This window comes from Ambystoma mexicanum, chromosome 6p, assembly GCF_040938575.1.
Source record: "Ambystoma mexicanum isolate Mex_15411 chromosome 6p, UKY_AmexF1_1, whole genome shotgun sequence".
In the NCBI taxonomy this organism is placed as follows: domain Eukaryota; kingdom Metazoa; phylum Chordata; class Amphibia; order Caudata; family Ambystomatidae; genus Ambystoma; species Ambystoma mexicanum.
Window position 1 is genome coordinate 491,763,331 of NC_090935.1, and position 22,406 is coordinate 491,785,736.

Genomic DNA, 22,406 nt, shown 5'->3' on the forward strand with positions numbered 1-22,406 from the left:
TGTGTGCGTTTGTTAAGATTAAATCAGCAATTGAAGTCATGGCCGAGCCTAAATAAGGGCCGACCACTACAAATAAATTGTACTTAAAAATGTTTTGAATGGTTCGCTCTGGGGAACCCCCATCGTGCGCATACGCTGTGGGTTAGAGAGGAGGGATCCTTGCTCCTGTGGTGCTACCGGGCTCGGCAGCATTGCATGGGCTCTCCGCACATGCGTGCTGCACGCCCCTCGTGCCCCCGCTTACCCCTGTGGTGGATTTACCTGTGTTGGCAACTCTCGGGTGGGCACAGCGGAGGGACCATAGGTATGCGGGGAACCTGGTGCAGAGTATGACGTGCAGCGGTCGCCATGCAGTGGTCACCATGTCTCCATGTTGTCACCATTGCGCATGCACGGGAGATGCAAGGCCATGTGCGGCAAATGCTCAGTATGGCACCCATCTCCCACTGCCCGGGACGTGCGTCCAAGTTTGCAAAGCCTTGCTACCATGCCAGGCAACCTACTTAAGCTTTCATGCTGTTTGGTGTGTCTTTACGCTCCTTTGACCTTGTTGCTCGGTCCTCAGAGGCTCTTGTCCCAGAATCATTGTTCTGCCTTCTTTCCTTGCCTGACCCTGCCAGCCTGGTCTTGCCCTCCTCTTTCCCTTTCTGGCATCTGTCTTTTGTCTGTTCTACTGTTTGCCTCCAATCTGGCCTTTGTTACCATCCTGCTTCTGTCTTCTGCAATCTGGCATGTATTACCATCCCTATCCTATTAAAATCCAGAGTTTCATTGCTGCTATGAATGAAGTAGCATTTTCCCAATTGGTTGGGTATGCTACTCATGAATTAGGGAACCCGTTGGACCTTATATTAGCCCCTACCACCAAGACATTGGTATATTCAGCCCTCCCAGTGACTTGGTCGGACCATTTCATCATCAGATTTTCCTGGGAGATTGCATCTGCCCGGCCTCCACCGCACGCTCAGCCGGACTTAACCGTTGCAGGTGGGCAGTCCCAAAAGATGAGATTATAACACAGATTAGGGCACGCCTTGATGATCTGGCGGCCCTTGAACTTGACGCTTTATCCTCCACCTTTGTATCCGTCGGCGACCGTTTAGCAACCTTTAAAAACTGGAGGCCACAAGCTCGGCCCGCTGAACCTTTGTACTCAGACGATCTGCGCTCCATACAAACTTAGCACAAATGGTGCCGCAATTATGATCTGGCTGACAAATTGGTGTATCAGCATGCTTCAGCCGCATATCACAGAGCCATCTCTGCCACTAAACGGGCTTACTTCTCCTCTCATATTGAGGCTTCCATCAACCACTCTAAGGAACTGTTCAAGGTGGTGCGCTCTCTTTCCTCAGCTCCCCCTGAACCTATCACTTCTTCTCACAACCTCTGTGATTCTCTTTCTCACTTTTTTGTCAAATAAATTGTCAAAATTCACACTCGTATCCATTCTTCATGTCTCAGGACAATATCTGTATCCACTTTTGCCTCAATTCCACCAGCTACTAGGTCCTGCCATTCCCAGATGCATTCTCAAAGACATTTTACCGCACATTGCCCCTCTCCTTCTGGAAGCCATTAATAATTCTCTTGGAGCAGGACTGATTTCTGCACCCCTCAAACGCTCAATTGTCAAACAGCTATTAAAAAAGCCTTCTCTGGACCACCTGTTTTCTGCTAACCTTTGGCCTATATCTCTTCTTCCATTTATTATGAAGCTTTTAAAGTCTTTGGTCTGTCCACTTCTTTGTTTTTTTCTTGAAGAATCTCTCTTCTTCCACCCCTCGCAATCTGGGATGCATCTGGGCCGGGGCACTGAAAGTGTGCTGGTTTCGGTGGTGGACGATCTGGCAGTGTTGGTGCTTTGGTGCTGCTTGACCTTTCTGCCACGTTTGACACTATAGATCATGCCATCCTGCTGGAGCACCAATCCAGGGCCGGCCTCTCTGGTACTGTCCTAGCCTGGTTCTCTTCCTTCGTCTCTGATCATTATCAAAATCTCTCTTTCTCCTTTCTGTTCTCAGACGATGGCTATCACTTGTAATGTTCCTCAAGGGTCTGCCATCTCATCTGTATTGTCTAATGTATGCGTTCAACTTCTGACCAAGCTTATTTCCGCCCCTGGCTTCCTCTGTTATTCTTGCGCTGACGACACCCAGATCCTGGTTCTCCTTGACTTTATTCAACTTGAGTAGGCAGCCAAGTTCAGGGTGTGTGTTGAGGTCATGGGGGAATGGATGTGTAAAACTGGCACAAGTTGAATGGTGCGAAAACTGAGGGGTTGGTGGTGGGCCCTCCTTCGACTTCCGATCTCTAGACCACTGATTTCTAGCCATTGTCTATGAGTCCACTTAATGCCCCCACTCCTGTAGTGAAAGATCTTGGTGTCAAAATTTCCTCCACACTCTCTATGGAGCACAAAGCTAGCACAGTTTGCCAAAATGGCTATTTTCAGCTTAAACTGCTCAGGGAAGTGTTTCTCTTTATCCAGGCTCAGCTCTGGTCACCTGTGATGTCTGTCCTGGTCACTTCATCCATCGATTACTGTAACTCTCTATTCCTGGCACAGTCTGTTTACCTATGCACTTATCTCACCGGTGTTACGCCAACTCCACTGGTTTCCTGTCAAGCAGCGCATTGAATTTAAAGCTGCCTGCTTAGTTCACTGGGCATTTTATGGTCACAGGGAGGAATACCAGGAGGACAAATTCTACCAATATGTGCCAGTATGAGCACTCTGTTCTATGCACACCTATCTCCTCTCGGTGCCTATGGTCAAGCTCAACCAGATTGGGGGCAGCGCCTTCTCTGTCGTGGCAGCCACCTTATGGAATTCTCTCCCTCGTTCTCTCTGCTCCATGCCCAACCATTTCATCTTTTGTCAGGTCTTGAAGACTTAACTTGACATAACATCCTGTCCTGTGTGAGCCCAAATGAAGAGCAGTCAGCAATGTTCTATAATACTGTTACATCCCATTAAAACACCACCATCCCTTGGCACACTATTGCCACCGATTTCATTGTGGAACTTCCCTGTTCCAGCAGAAACACCCCTACAATGGTAATCATGGATTTTTTTTCTAAAATGGCACACTTTGTCCCTTTACCAGCACTTCCTACTGGCATTCAGGTGGCTTGTGTTTTCTTTCACGAGAATTACGGGTTGCACGGCCTTCCGGAAAAGATCATATGCGATAGGGACACTCCAATCCTATCTGGTACCAGCCTCTACTGTCCATTTTCTTTCATGTGGGTTCCTCCTTTCGCATCATCAGGCGCAAAGCTACAACTGATTGGCAATTATGTGAAGAAAAACAATATAGGCTCTATCTCTAACGTGATGTACACTTGGTACTGCAGATGTAGGCTAAGCGGATACTTCAAGGCCATCACGTCTAACAAACTACAGCTTGATTCCAGACACATTGGTGCCCAATCAAAACTCCCCACCCTCCTTTTGATGGGGGCATCTGAGTGCTATTACTTAGAGCTGGGATGTGGAAGGTCAGAGGCTTGTGCCCTCCTTCTCGTGGGATCGCTTTTCCCAGAGAGTTCTCAACCCTCTCGTGGCCTTGCAGGGCACATACCTTCTGGGATACGAAATGTTGGGAACATGAGACAATGGCCCTCATTAGGACCCTGGCGGTAAGGGGTTTACGCTAGCGTTAGCTGCGCCGACCCCTTACCGCCAATTCCGAGTTCCCAGAGCGCCATGGTCATTTTTCCGCCCGCTTTTTGCGGGCGTAAAAATCCATGGCGCTATGGGACCTTGGTGTTAATTACGCCACCGTAATTTACGGTGGCGTAATTAACTCCTTCCCCACTCCCATTATACCCTATGGGGCCGAAATGGGAATGGGGAAGGGTAAATGGGTCAATGGGGACTTACCGCCCCGCCGACCTCGGAATGGGGCGGTAAGTCCACCATCCGCCATGGCGTAAACGGACTTTACACCATGGCCGGAAAGTCCGTCGATGGCGGAAAAAATCCGCCAGGGTCCTAATGAGGGCCAATGAAGGGTCTATTAATCTCTGCAACCCTGACCGTTTTCATTGGTGCCCAAGCTTCAACCTGTTCCTGCATGCATATGCTTTATTTCTATGTGTGTGGCTCAGGCCTGCGTGCCTGGCTTCAGCACAAAATTAGGCCTCAATCCATTATGGCTGCTATTAACTAAGATGGCGTTTGAAAAACGTACACCATCCTCCCCGCACTATGGCCCCTAGCGACACCCACCTACCCACTGAGCCCCTACTGCACACCCCCAGGCCACTGCCTCATCCGGAAGGGCTGGGGGGCCTGGGACGATCATCCCTTCTTCCCAACAACCTCTAGAGTAATGGTCAGACTGAGTGGGACAATCAATCCTTGGAGTCATATCTCTGATGTTACTGAAACATCCTTCAATCCAACTGGTGTGAACATCTGGATACCGCCGAGGTGGCTTACAATAACACCCTTTACATGTCTATCAAATATAGTCCTTTCTACTGCTCCTATGGTCTACACCTAAAGTTTCCATGCAGCAAGTACAGGCCAGTACCATACCCTCTGCGGATGCATTGGTCAGTCAGATACAAGCAGTGCACCGTTAGGTCTTGGACATATTGTAAGAAACCACTGCAGCTCACAATAGGTCAGTGGACAGGAGACGTACCTACTAACCTCAGTGTGCAGTAGTAGATAAGGTCTAGCTTTCGATGAAAGACCTACCAGAAAAAACATGCCATTAAAGGATAGTTCCGGGACTTTTTTTTTATTGTCCCTACGGTTCGGCCATGTGTTTTTAAGCATAAATCGGTACATCGTAGAAAACTTTCCTATGGACCATACCCGACTTTTCGTCCATTAACGCACTCGAAATCAGCCGCCATTTTCTGATAATCCTCTCACTTGCCGCATCGCCCTGGCTCACCTGCTTTTGCGGCACTAAATCAAATCCCCCGCCCCTGAGCCTGACATCAGCAGACGCGTACCGCCCATTTCCCAACGCCAAAGCACGTTTCGTGTCAACAATCGCTGCGCCTCAGCTAATGACGTGTCGCCATGGAAATGGCAGGACGCCTCTTTCCTCAATAAGTATAAACACACCGTTTCACAACACACAGCAGCTGATTTTCGATTCCATTATTCTCTCTGTGTTACTTTGAGTATTCTGTGACTCGTTTCTGTGCTCTGGTCAGCTACCTTCGCCACTTCTAGGCCTTGTGAACACCTGTACCATCTCTGTAAATTATTTTACTTTCTTTACCACACAATGGCTACAATAATGCCGTATATGTACGAGCCCGAGTACACCGAGGAAGAACTACTGGAAAGGCAAGCATGCGAAAACGATGGGGATTCGGACGGCAGTTGGGAGGACCAGTCAACGGATGAAGAGCCTGGACCATGTTGCATGGACGGCGTCTCCACCTGGTGCACGTGCAATCGGTGCGAGCTAATGCCAACTGAGGAGGAGAACTGCTGCTGCCGTGAAAATTCCGGGTGCTTGGCCTACATTTCGGAAGGCGAGCCAAGTCCGCAATGCATCACCGAGCTGCCAGAGTTCAGGGAAGCCTGCCTCTCACGGACCGTGTTGAGGATGATGATGGTGCTTATGCACGAACTTCGCGGCACTGTTCGTCCGCGTAATCCGAGTAACGAGTAAGTATACTCTGGTTTTGATGTCAGTGATGCCACTACTATGTCATGGTCGTCTCCCACATATAAAATTACATCTACATATCATTCGAATGCATGTAAATTGGGTCCATATTGTGCATTTTCTAGATAGAATTTTTTTCAAAGCAGAATGATAAGAAAGTTTTGTCATTTTAATACAGTTTGCATCTTTCATTTTCACAGGTGGTACAGGCTGGTGGCCTATCGTTGCTTCACTTGGTGGCTTCACGGGAGGCTCGGACACCGCGTTCGGAGAGTAATACCTGCCTGTGCGGTACTTGCCATTAGACAACATTTCCCAAGCGACAGTGGACAATACCGCGGATTTTCCCTGGATGTGCTGCAACCGGAACTTTACAATGTGTAATGTTTATTATTTATGTTCAATTGAAATTAAGATCTAAAATAAAACCCAACATATATTTTAACAATGGTTGTTTTCATTTTTTAAATGAATCTAGTGTGTCTCCATTGAATAGTCTTCCTGTGCCTTGTCTTGTCACACCACATGTCTCCGGCCAGCATCCTCCCTCACGCTGGCCGCCCACCTTCAATCCACATAACCTTTGCACCCATATATTCTCCTGGGAGGGTGAGGTATTTATAAAGTCACCCCCCTGCCTTCCATTTACTAGATCCTGCAGCCTGCCTCTTACATGCAGTTAGATGGCCTCTCCTTGGTGAGGCCCTGCGGCAAACGAGTCTTGTCTGCACGACCACCGCCCCAATCCACACCCCCGCCCTATCAAAGGCAGTTCGCACCGGGGTACTTGTGCTGCCAAGTGGAGCTGTCAGGGAGCGATAAAGGCCAAGAGGTGCCAAAGACCATGTACACTTCAAAGTGGTCTATAGAGCATGGGTTGTTGTTCCCATGTCTACCTCCAGACCCCGTGTCTCCTGCCAAGCATCCCCCCTCACGCTGGACGGCCCCCTGCAATCCACATAAGTGTGTCTCCATTCACGAGTCTTCCTGTGTCTTGTCTGCACGACCACCGCCCCAATCCACCCCCCCGCCCTATCAAAGGCAGTTCGCACCGGGGTACTTGTGCTGCCAAGTGGAGCTGTCAGGGAGCGATAAAGGCCAAGAGGTGCCAAAGACCATGTACACTTCAAAGTGGTCTATAGAGCATGGGTTGTTGTTCCCATGTCTACCTCCAGACCCCGTGTCTCCTGCCAAGCATCCCCCCTCACGCTGGACGGCCCCCTGCAATCCACATAAGTGTGTCTCCATTCACAAGTCTTCCTGTGTCTTGTCTGCACGACCACCGCCCCAATCCACCCCCCCGCCCTATCAAAGGCAGTTCGCACCGGGGTACTTGTGCTGCCAAGTGGAGCTGTCAGGGAGCGATAAAGGCCAAAACAAAATAATAAATAACAAAATAGAAAACCATACTAATGCAATTACTGTGTTTCAGGGAGTTACTGAAGCATCATCTTCAATAATATCATCAATGGAAGTCTATGAGGAGCCCGAGGTATGGATCTTGACAGTTCCATCTAACTAGATCAACAATGCGTGAATAATTGTCGTTTGAATGTTCTACACAAAGCGTTCATTCGTGTTTTGCTATTGAGATGTACGTGGGTATTGGTACCCAAGTACATTTTGTGTTTTCGATATTATTATACATACTAATGAAAGTTCTATGTTTCAGGGAGTCGATGGAGCGTCAGTGCGTGATGGATGTGCTTATCATGAAAATATAGTCGTTGCAGCGCAAGAGGAAGTGGAGACATGCACACACGAGTCGGAGCAACAGCGTCCTGATGTTGAAGTTCGAGGCAAGAAAGTTTCAAAGAAAAGAAAGCAAAAGAAGGTTAGTGTCCTGGTCACTATATTATGTTGTTTTTCACTGTTAATAGTTCAATACTGTAAGTTGTGTTTAAACTGAACATCCCTTTTCCAATCTGTCCTCTAGTTGCGAGTGGGTGTACGAACTAGATCTACACAGACAGTGAAGCGAACGAGAGATGTTGCTTGTCAAACCTTTTGGCAGGGACTTGAGACTGGAGATGCATCGTGCCAATGGGAAGAATATGAAGTGATTGACAACGGAGCTATACCACATCCAGCCATTGATAGTGAATGTCCTCCTGGTAGTTCGGATGCAGTCGGAGATCAGTTCACAGAATCCACACCCGCAAAAACTAAGACCGCGAGAAAGTTGAAGAAATTGTCTTATTCACCCATCGCCGTTGAAGGAACAGATGTTGCAATGGAAGAGAATGAAGTGGACGACAATGAAACACCATCAATATCACTGAACATAGCGGAAGATGATATCATAGATTCTACCTTTCATGTGAGTGACATGTCCTCAACGTTACAGGCCGAACCAGCTGGGATGCAGAGTGACAGTATAAGGAAAGAGGCCAAATTCATTGTATTCGATAGTTGTTTGATTGATATTATTATTCGGATGAAATGTGGGCATTCGGTTGGTGGGGAAGTATGTGGGGAGCCATTGATCAATGTGACTCGTGCAATTCGAGGCACTAACCTTAAAATACATGCCACCTGTACAAAATATCATCCTTTCTCATGGTCTGCACAACCCATGCTGGGGCAACTGCCAGCAGGCAATCTACTTTGTGCAGCGGCTGCACTTTTTAGTGGTTCAAGTTTTAAAAAGTTAGAGTCTTTCTTTCAGTTTGTGGGAATCCATTTCATTGCGAAAACTCAGTTCTACAAATACCAAACCGATTATCTATTTCCAGCCATTAGCGAAGCTTGGAGAATGGAAAAAATGTCTATTGATAGTACATTCGCGGGCAAACGGTTCAGGCTAGCCGGTGATGGACAGTGCGACAGCCCAGGATTTTCAGCCAAGTACTGCACCTACCACTTTCAGGACATGGAAAGTAAGAAAATTGTGAGTTCGGTGGTCGTGCAGGTGTCACAAAGTACATCCTCAGTGGCCATGGAGAAAGTTGGCTTTGTAGCATCATTGCAAGAACTACAATCGCGGGGAATGGTGATCGACCTGATAGCCACGGACAGACACGTTTCAATTGGCAAGACAATGAGAGAAGAGTACAAAAATATAAATCACCAATTTGACGTTTGGCATCTTGCAAAAACAATCAATAAAAAAATGTCTGCTGCAGGTAAAAAAAAAGAAACGCAAGGTATTTCACAGTGGTCCAAGTCAATCAGCAACCATCTTTGGTGGAGCTCAAAATCATGTGGAGGGTCGTTGGAAATTCTACTGGAAAAATGGCGGTCAGTAATGCTACACTGCACAAACGTTCACCGTTGGAACACAAACCAACATTTCCACAATTGTGAACATGGCCATTTGTCCACAGAGGAGGCACGGAAGAAGAAGTGGTTGATTCCTTCATCACCCACTCACAAAGCCATTGAAAAGATTGTATTTGATAAAACTATAACACGAGATTTGAGGGGACTCACGGAATTCTGCCACACAGGAGATTTGGAGGTGTTCCACAATATGTGCCTAAAGTACAGGCCAAAACGATTGCATTTTGGCATGGAGGGCATGATAAATCGGACTCTTCTAGCGGTCTTGGCACATAACCATAATGTTGGACGTCAACAAAGTAGGACGACCGGAACTTTAGGGACGCTTCGCTACAATAAGGCCTTCACTAAAAGAAGTAAACAATGGGTGATCAAACCAGTGTTTGAGGATATGCAATATGAGTTTATTGAGAGACTTATTGTTGACGTCCTAGATAGGCACATAAATGGAGTTGTGAACGAACCTGTGCAGGGGACAACTGCATTGCCACCCAACATTGCCTCTGTTCCATGTCCACCTAAAGAAGAGCTCATTGAGAAATACACATCACGGTTTAAATGATTGTAATTCGATTGTCTGTTCTCTCGAGTCTCCTCATGTCGCAGGCCCATTGAATATGTGTATCTATGTAATGTGTAAATTAAAGTGATTGCTCAGTGTACATGCAATGTGTCTATCCAACCTTGTTCATCTGCGCATTAAATTAAACCAAACAGTATTATAAATCATTTTTCAAAAAATATAGAATGTCTCCGTATTTATGGTTCTCTGGGGCTGCAAAGCACGCAGACAAAATGCAAAAATGGAGTGTAAATTTCAAGTCCTGTGAGATGGCCTTACACTGAATGTTGCTAAATAGGAATGTGCGCTCGTTCGAAGTGAAGGTCAGCTGCTTTGATTGTTTGCTCGGGTGCCGGAATGGCCCACGACTCAGTATAAGGTTGTATTGTTATTTGACCTTGACAGGCCGGGACCATCCAGAAAGACTTCTTTTTGGGGGTGTGGGGCAATAACGTAAGAAACGATAATGAAGCCATTTCATGTTCGTTCATTAGAAGAAATAACGTCGGCATAGAAGGAGTGGTATTTCGGGGCTGCCCTACACACAGACACAATGGAAAATGCAAATATAATGTAAGTAACTCTTTAGATGAGTTTATACCGCAATTTAATTACTATACAGTAGCTTTAAAGACGGGTTAAGTTGTACTTGTTCGTTCTATGTGGCATATTGTTTTGTACCGCCACTATCTTGAGGAGAACCATCTCCTTTTACGGAAGCACCTCAAAACCTTCCTCTTTGCTTCTGCTTTCTCTCTCCCTCTCCCCTGCTACAACTGGTCCACTGTCTGCGACCTCGGTCCTGGGCCCTTCCACTCTCCACCTGCACTGCCTCCCTGTCAACCCCTGCACTGGGGGACTGTCTCAGTATCCTACAGCCACCCCTTGATGTATAATACCCAGTTGCACTGTCCTAGCTATGAAATAATTTCCCGACCTAATATATAAAATGAATAATTTTAATAAAGATCTGATGGTGAGACTAATTTCATTTTTTATGTTTTTCAAACAGGTACATCATGCATTACTGCATGTGTCACGAGTACCAGACACCGGCGGATGGGTTTTTTAACCACCAGTTGCTTCTCCGCGTGAACAACGTTACCACCCTGACCATTTTATGGGACGATCGCCAAGTACAAGTATGCCCTTACGCGGTACTAACGGCTAGATGCAACATACAGACCGTTGTGGTGGCCTAGTGCCTCGTTGTTGGAACAGCCATGCGATTATCAGTGCGACCGAAGAGCTTATTTTATCGTAAACCAACACCCTGTGTACTGCACACGAACATCGCTTGCCTCAAGACGAACTATTTTGGATCGAGAGCAAAGAAAAATGCAAATCCCAGAATATTCTCTAAACATTTGATGTCGAATAAATGTACTTTGCCAAATGTACAATCTTGCCGTTTGCTTTTAAACCACAGTTTCATATTCCGAATTGTGGCGCTGTATTGTGAGATGATCTAAGACCCTGTGTACAGCAAAGGAACATCGCGTGCCTCAAAACGAACTTTTTGGAACGTGAGCAAATAAAAATGAAAATCGCTGAATATTCTCAAAACATTTGATGTCAAATAAATGTACTTTACCAAATTTACAATCTTGAAGTTTAATTTAAAAGTACAGTTTCATATTCCCGATTGTGGCGCGCTGTGTTGTGTGAGCTCATCTGTGTTGATTTCCGGGTTCTGTGTGGAGTCGCGTAGAAGACGCCTGGGCGCGTTTGCCTACGCAGCTCAGTCACGTCACGGATAGAGGCGGGGAATATGAATGTTTTGATAAAGTCTGTTTCAGGGACGGGGGATTTGATTTAGTGCCGCAAAAGCAGGTGAGCCAGGGCGATGCGGCAAGAGAGAGGATTATCAGAAAATGGCGGCTGATTTCGAGTGCGTTAATGGACGAAAAGTCGGGTATGGTCCATAGGAAAGTTTTCTACGATCTACCGATTTATGCTTAAAAACACATGGCCGAACCGTAGGGACAATAAAAAAAAAGTCCCGGAACTATCCTTTAAATTGGCACCCCATTACATGGGTCCATTCTGAATCACGCAGAAGATTCTCCATTTGCCTTTTTTGCAACTACCTGTCAAGTGGCCCATGCACTGTGCATTTCACATATTTCTCCTGAAAAGCTTCCAGGCTGATCCTTATCATCATCTTCCATCTCAACCACCTGCAGTTTTGGTTGACGGGTCAATGTAGTATGAGGTTCAAGAGATATGGGATTCTCGGATGAAGCATGGTCATCTACAGTTGTTAGTGGATTAGAAGAGATACGCTCTCTGTGGTCCTCCTTGGGAGAATGCTTCACAGGTGCATGCTCCTCGTTTTCTTCTCTGACTCTTCTCTCGATTTGTTTGGAAACCTGGTAGCCTTGGAGAGGGGGCATGGTGTAATGCATGCTGCATGCCCCTTGTGCCGCCACTTTCCTCAGTGGTGGATTTATCCTTATTAGCACCTTGCAGCTGTGCACAGCGGAAGGACCAGAGGCAGGTGGGGAACCCAGCGCAGAATAAGATGCGCGGTGGTCGCTGCGTGCATTATGGTATGTGATTCCCTCTGCTGGGAGACACGTTGAGATTCGCTGACCAACTCTACCGTGCCACCAACATACTTTCACGTTGTTTGGTGTGTATTAATGCTCCCTGGACCTTGTTGCCCGGTCCTCCCAGGCAGTTGCTCCAGAATACTTGTTCTGCCTTCTTTCCTTGCCTGATCCTCCCAGCCTGGTCTAGCCATCCTCTTCATGTTGTCTGTTCTACTGTTTGCCTGCATTCTGGCATGTGTTAACATCCTTCACCTGGCTTTTGCAATCTGGTTTACTGCTGTTGTTAGGGGTGGACCTCCGGGTAGGGCGAGCCTCTTTGGAGGCCTGCTGGAGCGGGTCTGTGGAAGGCGTAACTCCCTCCGTTAGTCCTAATCAAGAATGCCAGGTCCACACAAGAGGCAAGGAATACTGCAGTTTATTATAACAAACACGCCACCGGGATCACATACATGGAATGACATCCACAAAGCTCTCGACAGACCCTGGCTTGCAGGCCAGTTTTGTTAGCATCTGACATCACAATTGGCGTCAACTTCGGGAACCATTTCAAAAACCTATCCTAACACGGGATAGGCTGTTGAGTAGTAGATACCATATGGAAATGTATAGGGGTGTTATGTTATTGGCCTATGTAGTGTCAGGTGGTGCGTTTAGCCATTCCCCAACAGTTGCTCTTCCAAGGTTGTTACAGTGAGTGAGCCCGTGATTGTTTGGTGACCCCCATTGTCCACCCTGCAGGTCCTTGGCCATGATTGGATGAGCCAGGAGCCCCGGAGCCTCATACTAACTCTGTTCCCAGGCGTGGAACACCTTGAATAGTGCCTTGTGTAATTATGTATCAGCAAGGTGCAACTATGTGTCAGCATCATGGCGGGGTGTGGCTCATAGCCATAATGAGCACACTCCGGTTCCCAATACAGTGCTGTGATGTGACTGTAACAACTTTGTGGCAGCTATTGTCTGGACGGCGGGACAGGTTGTTCTTCTCAGGCCATAATCTTGGCAGCCCCTCAACTCGGCTTGGTCATGTGCTTGGAGACCGTATTTGTAAGCCCAGGAACTATTCTGTATTTTGTTGGAGAGCTCCCTTCTCCTGGAGCCGGTGTTACTTGAGTTTAGAGTGAGGAATGTCAGTTGCAACATTGCGACCTTGGTGGCGGCTTCGCTGCTGTCAAAGTAGTTCTGCTGTGCATAATTATGTGAGGCTTGGGGCCCCATCTCTAAGCCAATCGCGGCATGCTAGATTTACTCAGCCATGGTCTGGCTTCTACTGTACACGTCTTCTAATGGTCTGCAGGTTAGTGCGTTATGGCTGTCAGGTCCCTTGAGTGCTCCTGCCACACCATGGGGTTATTTGCATATGAGAATCTGCAAGCATGTACACAAACTCTTCTTGCTTCTTGCATTACCTTAGTGCTGTAGCAGACCTCATGGCAAAATAACAAACGTGCAAACACTAGGGGCCTCATTACGACCCAGGCGGTAAGTTACCGCCTGGGTCGTACCCTTACCACCATGGTGTAAACTATGTTTACACCATGGTGGATGGCGGATTTACCGCCCCATTCCAAGGTGCGTGGGGCGGTAAATCCCCATTTCCCATTTTACCCTTCCCCATTCCCATTTTCACCCCATAGGGCATAATGGGAGTGGGGAAGGCGCTAATTACGCCACCGTAAATTATGGTGGCGTAATTAGCACCATGGTCCCTTAGCGCCATGGATTTTAACGCCTGCAAAAAGCAGGCGTTAAAATCACCATGACGCTAAGGGACCTTGTAATCAGGCGTTAAGGGTCGGTGCCGTTTACGGCGCCGTTAACCCCTTAACACCTGACTTGTATATATGTAACTGTCCTCTAACTATAAAGCTGTATATCTGTGTTCTTCATGTAGTTGAGTATGTCTGACTGTCCAGGGTGTGCAGATGGCTCGTTTGCTTCATGCCTAACGTAGCTAAGTTGTCATGGTGTCTCTACCGACAAGTGGCTTGGTTTCTTGATATTTAGTCAAGACGGTGCATGTAACAGTCTCTAGCTCTGTCTTGTGTCTCTTCATTTACTCTGGGTAGAATTTGCACTACTGCTAGATTGTAGGGTCTGCTGGGAGGGTATCTCTCATGATAATTGTCCATCGTGGAAGCAGTGGGAATGGGTGCATGTTCGTATGAGCGACTGCCATGTTGCTACAGATTCTTCTTCCGGCTAAAGGGTCTTCTGGGACGGAATGCGCGTTCTGGTTCTCCCTCTTCAGTCCCCCCTCTGGTCAACTTGTCGACCACATCACCATCATTTCTTTCATCGTCGATCAGGCGTCATACTTTCGTTACTCCTGCTATGTGTCCATAGTAGTTGACATGGTCTTCGAATGACCAGTACATATAGACTCAGCCTCCTTCAGGCTTACTGTATACCCATCACCCAATGTACTACTTCGGGTTGCAAGGGTTTTCAACCTTCATTCCAGGCAGAAATATGTCAGATGCTGTTATCTGTTGTCTCTGCCTCTCTCTTTCTTTGATGATGATGTCATCCACCTGCTCTCGTTTCTCTAGTTCCATTAGTAGTTGTATTCCTACTACTTCTTCTGCTGTCTTCTCACATCTTGCAGTGCCCAGTTTTATTCCGAGCAGAGATGCTGTTCCCAATATTAGTCCTCCAGCCAGTACTTTTAGGCTATCTGCCAGCCAGGAAGGCATCCATGACCAGAGATATGAAAACCAGCTCATGTCATTTCCTGTCTCCTTTGCTTCTGCCTCCATCTTTGAATGCATGTGGGCCAACTGGGCCTCTGCGTCTGATAGTGTCCTGTTATCTTCATCATCGGCAGGAATGAACGTGCAGCAGGAACTTCCAATTTTTGCACAAACTCCTCCTTCCATGGCTTTGAGGAGATCTAGGACATATTTGTTCTGGACTGCTACCAACCTTATCGCTCAGAGCTCTTCTTTTATTGCATGGAAGCCGTTCACCGTTGAATTCATGGTAACCATCAGTTCCCATAGGGTAATTTGCAGCCATTTAGCATTGGCATACACTTGTGCCCCAGGAAACAGGGATGCAAAGAACATTTGGGTTCTACTAAATAGTCTGTGGGAAGCTGGTGCTTCATCTAGTGCTGTTTCGGAGTGCCCCCACTAGTAGTTTCCTTTTCTTTTCACCCTGATGAGCTTCCGTTGGTCCTCAGCTTCTTTTCAGTTGTTGGATGTGGGGGGTAGCGATCTTCTTCTCTTGTTGTTGTATTGCATGCTGAGGAATTCATCTAGCTGTAGGTCCTTCCATGGAACTACGAGGGAAGGCATGTTCACATGCGCCAGAGAGCATATCCCCCCCGCAGTTGAGAGGCAATTTGTTGTAGGCCCTCGCTCCACAAGCCCAATAGTGATCCATTAGGATGATCTCTGGTATTGCTTCTATTCTCTTTCACCCAATGTTTTCTCCCACCTCTTCTTCCCCATTGTTCTGGAAGCAGAGTGTTCCGTCATCAGTGGTATTATTGACACTGGTCCTGCTTTATTGTCAATCCACGTCACCAATCTTGCGCTTTTGTCCCACTCCTTGAGGCACTTGTCATTCTCTTCTTGTACTTTATTCACTGCTGCCTTTGCAAGTGTTACCCCTTTACTTCCTATTACTCCGTCCACCCAGCCTTCTGTTGTGTATACTTGTCCATTTATTAAAATGTGTGGTCTTTCCCAGCATCCTGGTTCTCCTCCTATCTCTCTTCCTCTCCACTTGCATGGTAGGTAGTTCAAGGTTATGGTTTTTGTTTCTTCCTTATCTGGTCCTTCTGTAATATACTGCAGACTTTCAGCAAGTTGATAGTAATTATTCATCATGGACAGTGTCTTGATGTAACTGTCCTCATATGGGAAGGTGGCCTTGGACATCCATCTTGTGGTGGCCTTCTTCCTGTGCAATCTTCCTCGAGTTTGGAACATGGCTAGATACATAAGGCATTGTGCTGTGGTTGCGGGTATTTCTTTTGCTACGTGGGTTCTGGAGGCATTCATGGCATAGGGTTCAATGAGATGACATAAAAGCTCTCATCAGTTGTGGCCCTCCCAATTTTGTACATGTGCTTGTACCAAATGTTGTTGGTTATGTGTCCAGTGTCATTAGGTATGTTTCTACCACTTTCATGTCTGTGGCAACACTGCGCTTATCTCTCCTTACCTTTGCAGTAGCATCGCATGTAGCACCTGACACTGTAGTCCATGCAGATTGAGTCCGGGAGTTAGCATGGGGTAGAGCGGAGACATGCAAAGCAAGAAAGAGCTGCCAGAAAGAAGTTGTTAATAGTCCAGTAGAAAGCAGTAACAACACAATACACAATGCTGGATTTATTATTGTCATCATCGTCACTTAAATACTTAACTGCTGCTGTAGCTGATGAGATGATAAAGTTGCCCGCCGGAAAATCGTGTAAAAAGGCGTTATTGTTAGTATTTGTAAGTAAAATCAAGCTCTGCGTACTAAATAGTCATTGAGTGCCCATGCAAATATCTCTTCCCAAGTTTTCCATATGGAAAGATGTCGGAGTGTGGGTAGGACAGGGTATGCACCCAGCTCAAGTTGTGGGTATGTTTGCGCTAGATACTCAAGAAATGCATAGTAGTAAATCTGTGGTGATCAAGGTCTAAATGTGTGGGTCTTCTTATAGCATGGATGAATTGATGAGAGAGTGCTTCAGGGTGTTCAATAGGAGGCAACATCTAAATTATTCCCTAACACAATACTTATACACTGACAATCAACAGCCACAGAACCCTGCGTGTGCATAGAAAAGAGAAATGTTAAGACAGTGTTACTCGTAGTCGGTTGCACAAACTGACTGTGTGTGCGGTGTGACAGGTTAAAACATAATGCTAACCTATTATTTCTTTGTGGTTTCCATGTAACAAGTGAGACAGTTGGGAGTTTAGCGGAAGGAAAAGAAGAGTGTGGTATGGAGATATAGGTGTTTATTGAATGTCTGAGGTTAGGGCAGTGTTCATCATTGGTCACTCTGCACCAGTACGGCTGTAGGCGGCTCAGTTACTTGGGAACGTCTGAGCATGGCATGCCCAGTTGGGTTTAGGTGATCAGGGACTTGGGCATTTGGGTTGTCTTGTAGTTGGTTGGATGGTGCAACACTTTTCTTGTTGGTTTCTGCGGCCGTACGTTGGGGTGAGGTCGATGGTTTATAAATCGTCACATCATAGAGGTGATTCCAGGCTGACCTTCCCTGTAGCTTCACCGTCCTATCCATCACTGCTTCTACAAGATGTGGGCCGGTAAAGGGAGGCGCGTTCCAGCGCTGAACAATGGTCCTTAACAGTAATTTGTATCTGGTGAGAGATGAAAGAAATGCTAGAAACAAGTGAAGTTACGTATTCATATATTTCCGGTGCCAACACTTGTGCAGTATTTTGTCATCCTCTCAGGGCTCTTGTAGATGGAGCGGATAGAAGGTGTATTCTGTGTCCTGTCACCACCTTGTGGGGCGTTAAATCGTGGTCGGATCCTGGCTTATTTCGTAATTCGAATAGGGTAAGATGTAAGCAATAAAGCCAGTTCCTTTTTGTGCTCTGTTGGGTTTTGGCAATACATTCTTTCAGGAGACCATTGAGGCTTACAAACACCCCATTTGCTTGCTGGTGGTACGCAAATGTGAATGTATGTGTTATTCCCAGCAGGGTGGTAATATGCTAGAACAATTCATTGGTGTAGTGAGGTCCGTTGTCAGATCATTGGACCTCACACACGCCCCATCTTGGGAACACTTCTCTCACTAGAAATGTTGCTGCTCTGAGGGCATCGGCATGGGAACATGGCCCAGCCTCTATCCACCTAGAAAAGGGAAAGACCACTACAATCATGTAACGATACCCTTGACATACCTGGACCATGTCCATGTAGTCAATGTGGAGATGCAGGAACGGCCCTAGAGTTCTGGGTATCGTTCCTGTTATCACTCTCACTGTATGACCAATGGTAAATTGTTGGCACGTCAAACAATTGCTAATAAAGTTTGCTACATGGCTGTTTAGGTCCGGGCAGAACCTTGATTCTCCAATACGAGCTAAAATGACTTCTCTCCCAGTGTGTGCAGGATAGTGCAATTGTTGTAATGCTGTTTGTATAAGCGTACGTGGCATGACTACCTTTCCCGTGTTGTTTTCCCATGTTGTTTTGTCGCCATAGGGCATCAGTAGGGGACATTGAGCATCCCCTCTTTACCCAAAGTTCCTTCTCATCTTTTGGTGCTGTTGCTTGTAGCTCCATTATCTATGTTTCTGGTAAGTGAGTGTATCCATCCTTTAATAACATCTGTTGCACCACTCCCCTTTGTTTTTGCTCCTCCTTCATGTATTGCTTGGTAATCTGCTGCTTCACTCCCTCTTGATATTAGGTCTTTGCCATTTGTGTGTGTCTGGCATTTCACTAGTGCTACTTCCTCAGGGTATGTTATAACATGAATGAATTCCACTAGGAGTAAGGCATGCTGTGCTGGTGTCCCATCTGCCCTCCTGAATCCCCTTCTGAGCCATCTCGCGAGCCCAAAATGTACTGTGGAGGTGACATAGGCACTATCTGAATATATAGTGTCACTCTTTTGCCTATGCTATTTTATAATGCTGGTATTAATGCCACTAATTATGCAGCTTGTGCTGAATAATGGGGTCGGGGGGGTAACCAGACACTGTACACTACTTCACTTGTCCAATCCTCTTTGAGCTTTACTACAGCTGCACCAGTACTCCTTACTCCGTATGTCTGGCCAATTGTTGAAGACCCATCAATGCACAGTAGCTCTCCCCCCTCAAGGGCATCCTCCTCTACCTTCCGTGTCTCAGTGAAGAACTCAAGATTTTATGTGCAGTCATGAGCCCAATCACCCGGTTGTTGAACGTCGGCTATAAATTATGCAGGGTTTACATTTTTACATCTCACTGTTTTTAATTCTGCTCTTGATAATATGATTTCATTCCCTGTTGCTCTTTGGGTTGTTTGTGTGTATTTGGTTTATGCAGTATCTCAAAGAGGGCATGCTCCACGTAAAGTGTTGTTGCGCATCCCATGGTTATTGATGAAGCCTTTTCTACTGGGAATGCTGCAGCAGCCAAATGTTGTTCACACAGAAAATGGTCCTTCATTACTGGATCCAACTGTGCACTGTAATATTCTATTGGCTTATGGCCCATGCTTGTCTTTTGGGTCAGTACTGCTTTCATAACTACGCCATCAGCGTGGGAAAACAGGAAGAATTATTTTTTGTAATCTGGGGTTGCTAGCACTGATGCTGTGCTTATATATTCTTTCAATTCATTGAAAGCATCAGTAATTTCTCTCGTCCAGCCTAGTGCTTTTGCATTTCTCTGTGCTTCTTTGAGGGCCTTTAAGAGTGGGCATGTATAGGAGCTGTAGTCGAAGACCCATGCTCGACAATAGTTGGATAATCCGAGGAACTGCTGCAGCTCCCTTACTGTTTTTCGTTGCTGGGTGTTTTGGTTTGTCTGAGCACTTTTTCGGGGATATGTGTCTCCCATCTCTGGATATTATCTGTCCAATGTATAATACTTCCTTTTGACAGTATTGAAGTTTGGTTTTGTCTACTTTGTACCCCTTATTTGCCAATACCGTGAGTACATGTACTGAGTCCTGCCTGCATTTTCTTTCTGTCTCACTACAAATGAGCATGTCATCAAGCGCTTTGAAACACATTGTGTATAGGCGCTATACAAATAAACAATCAATCAATCATCTACATATTATAGTACTGTGCTGTCTGTTTGGACATTAGCTAGGTCAATTTCTATTACTCTGTTACAAATGGATGGTGACTCATAGTAGCCGTGTGGCAGTCTGGTGTGTTTCCATTTCCGGTTGCGGTACATGAAACTAGTCAAATCTTGTGAGTCTGGGTGCAATGGTATGGAGAAAACTGTGTTTTTGAGATCGATAACAGTGAAGTATGTGGCTTCTGCTGGTATTCCGCACAGGATCGTTGCAGGGTTTGCTGCCACAGGATATTCTGCTTCTATGATGTGGTTAAGTGGGCATAGATCTTGGATAAAAAGCCATGACCCCGCGTCCACCTTGCGCACGGGGTACACTGCTATGTTGCATGGAGACTCTGGGGGTATTAGAATGCCTCTTTCAATGAGAGCGTTAATCGTCTCATATATGCCCTCGTCTGTTTCCTTTGTTAGGGGGTATTGTTTAACTCTGTGTAGTATTGTACCGGGTTTCAATTTTATTTTTACTCCCCCATTACTTCATTTGTATCCATGTCATAAGGACTTGTAGTGCATATGTCGCTGGGTACCTTGGCCAGGTCTTTCTCCATAAATCGGGGTGGAGCTTCCAGCGCCAATGCCATTCTCTGTGCTATTTTCCTGTATGTAATATGTAGCCAAAAGCGCACACTCATTTCTAGTATCATTTCTGTCTCCCCTCTGTCTTCTGAAAAGAGTTCCTCCTCTGTCACTTAAGTCAACCTGCATCCTTCTGCTGCTGCAATTATTGTCCTCCATGCTTTCCCCTGGTCATCTACTGCATGCACTGCAATCCAATCCTGTTGTACCACAATCCCTTCAATGTCTACAGCCACTGCCATTCCTTCTTCTTCATCTGATGGTGTTTCCGGTCTGAATAGGTACTCACCTGGTCTTCTCCATACCTTCCATGCAATCCCTGGTAACCATGCAAGGGCCATGTCTGTACCGCATTGGAATAGTTCAGGGTCTTCTGGTTTCCCCCCTGCACTATTTTCCCACAATATGCCTGAACAAATTGTCTCACTGTAAGCATGTGTATCCCCAGCATTGAGCATACTATGCCTTTGTCTGTAAATTAGATGGTCATGTTGAGTCTGCTCATTAAGTCTCGACCTAATATATTTACAGGTGCATGTTTTGAGTAGAGTAAGGGTAGTGACAGGTCGTGTTCCCCGATAGATAAGGAGATGTTATCAGTAAATGGAACCACCTCTCGAGCCCCAATGAATCCGTGTGTATTCATGGCAACGCAAAAGTCCCTTCCCGTATGCATGATCTGGTCGCCCCAGTGTCAACAAGAAAGGAAAATGTTTTGTCACCTATCGTCACCCTTATGCGAGGTTCCTCCGCAGGGTTAGGTATGACCGACAGGATGGGACATAGCAAGTTCGCCTGTGGACTGTCCTATTGGAGAATAAGGATAATCTGTTCCCTGTGTAGGAGTTGTTCCCTACTATAGTGACCCCTCCTATCTTCTGAATTGGTACTGTTGCTGTCGTGTCCACGGGCACTGGGGAATGGGCATGTACTTGTGCTAACTGCTGCGTTGGTGTTGTTTCTTGCGGCACCATCATCTGATGTGGTGGTGCTGTTGTTGGAGGTGCTTGGATTAGTTGTGTCTGCTGCTGCATGTTTTGCGTCAGTCCATGTTGTTGTGTGTCTGGGATGTAATAGCCAATCTGCCCTCCTTGATACCCCTGCTCTCACCATCCTTGCGGGATCCCCCTGTTCCTGCATGCTCAGGAAATGTGTCGTAATTGTCTGCAGGCCCAGCACTGCGGGGGCTCTCTTGCCTGTCACTGGAATCCCCCTTCTCCTCCTCCTATCCCTTGTTGCATTTGCTGTGTTTAGCCCCGGAACCCTCCTACATATTGGTGTGATGGGGGTCTGAACCCTCGTCCCCCTTGGAAGCCTCCCCTCCCCCTAAAACCCTAATGGTAACCGCCTCTCCCTATGTACCCACCTCCCATGGGTGGTGCATACGTTGGCTGTGGTTGAAGCTGCGTGTGTGCTTGAGAGGTCGTAGTTTGTGTCTGTGGACCGGGGCTCGTTATTAGTGCTCCTTCTAGTGCATATTTGGACAGTTTCCTTTCTAATAGCTTAGCTTCATCTGCCTTTCTCTCTTCTGCCTTTTTGTTGCATAACATGCAATGGTTGTTCTATGGTGAGTTGTGTTTCTGCCCATACCTTTGCTTCCATCCCTGCCAGTTTTTTCAAGTTTTTCTGTACTGGTTCTGGTAAACCCTGCACTAAGATGTGATAATATATTGCGATTGTTTTGTCCCACAGCTCTCGAGTTTCGAGGTGCCAAAGCTGTTGAATCTCCTGAATGTAATTAACAGGATCCTCATCGTCACGCATCTTGCGTGACGTGATGGCCCCTATGTCTGATGTGTCTGGGAATTGCGTCCATAATGCCTGCCATAGTGCTGCCCTACAGTTTGCGAATGGTGCCCCGTCATGTGCTGTATTCTGGATGGTCACCCCGGGGAATCCTACTCTCTTCTAAATGTCATCAGCAAAGTCACCCAGTATGGATACTAGTAGTCCCTTGACGTCACCTACTGCTAACCGGTGGCCTGCCGTTAACTTTTCCATT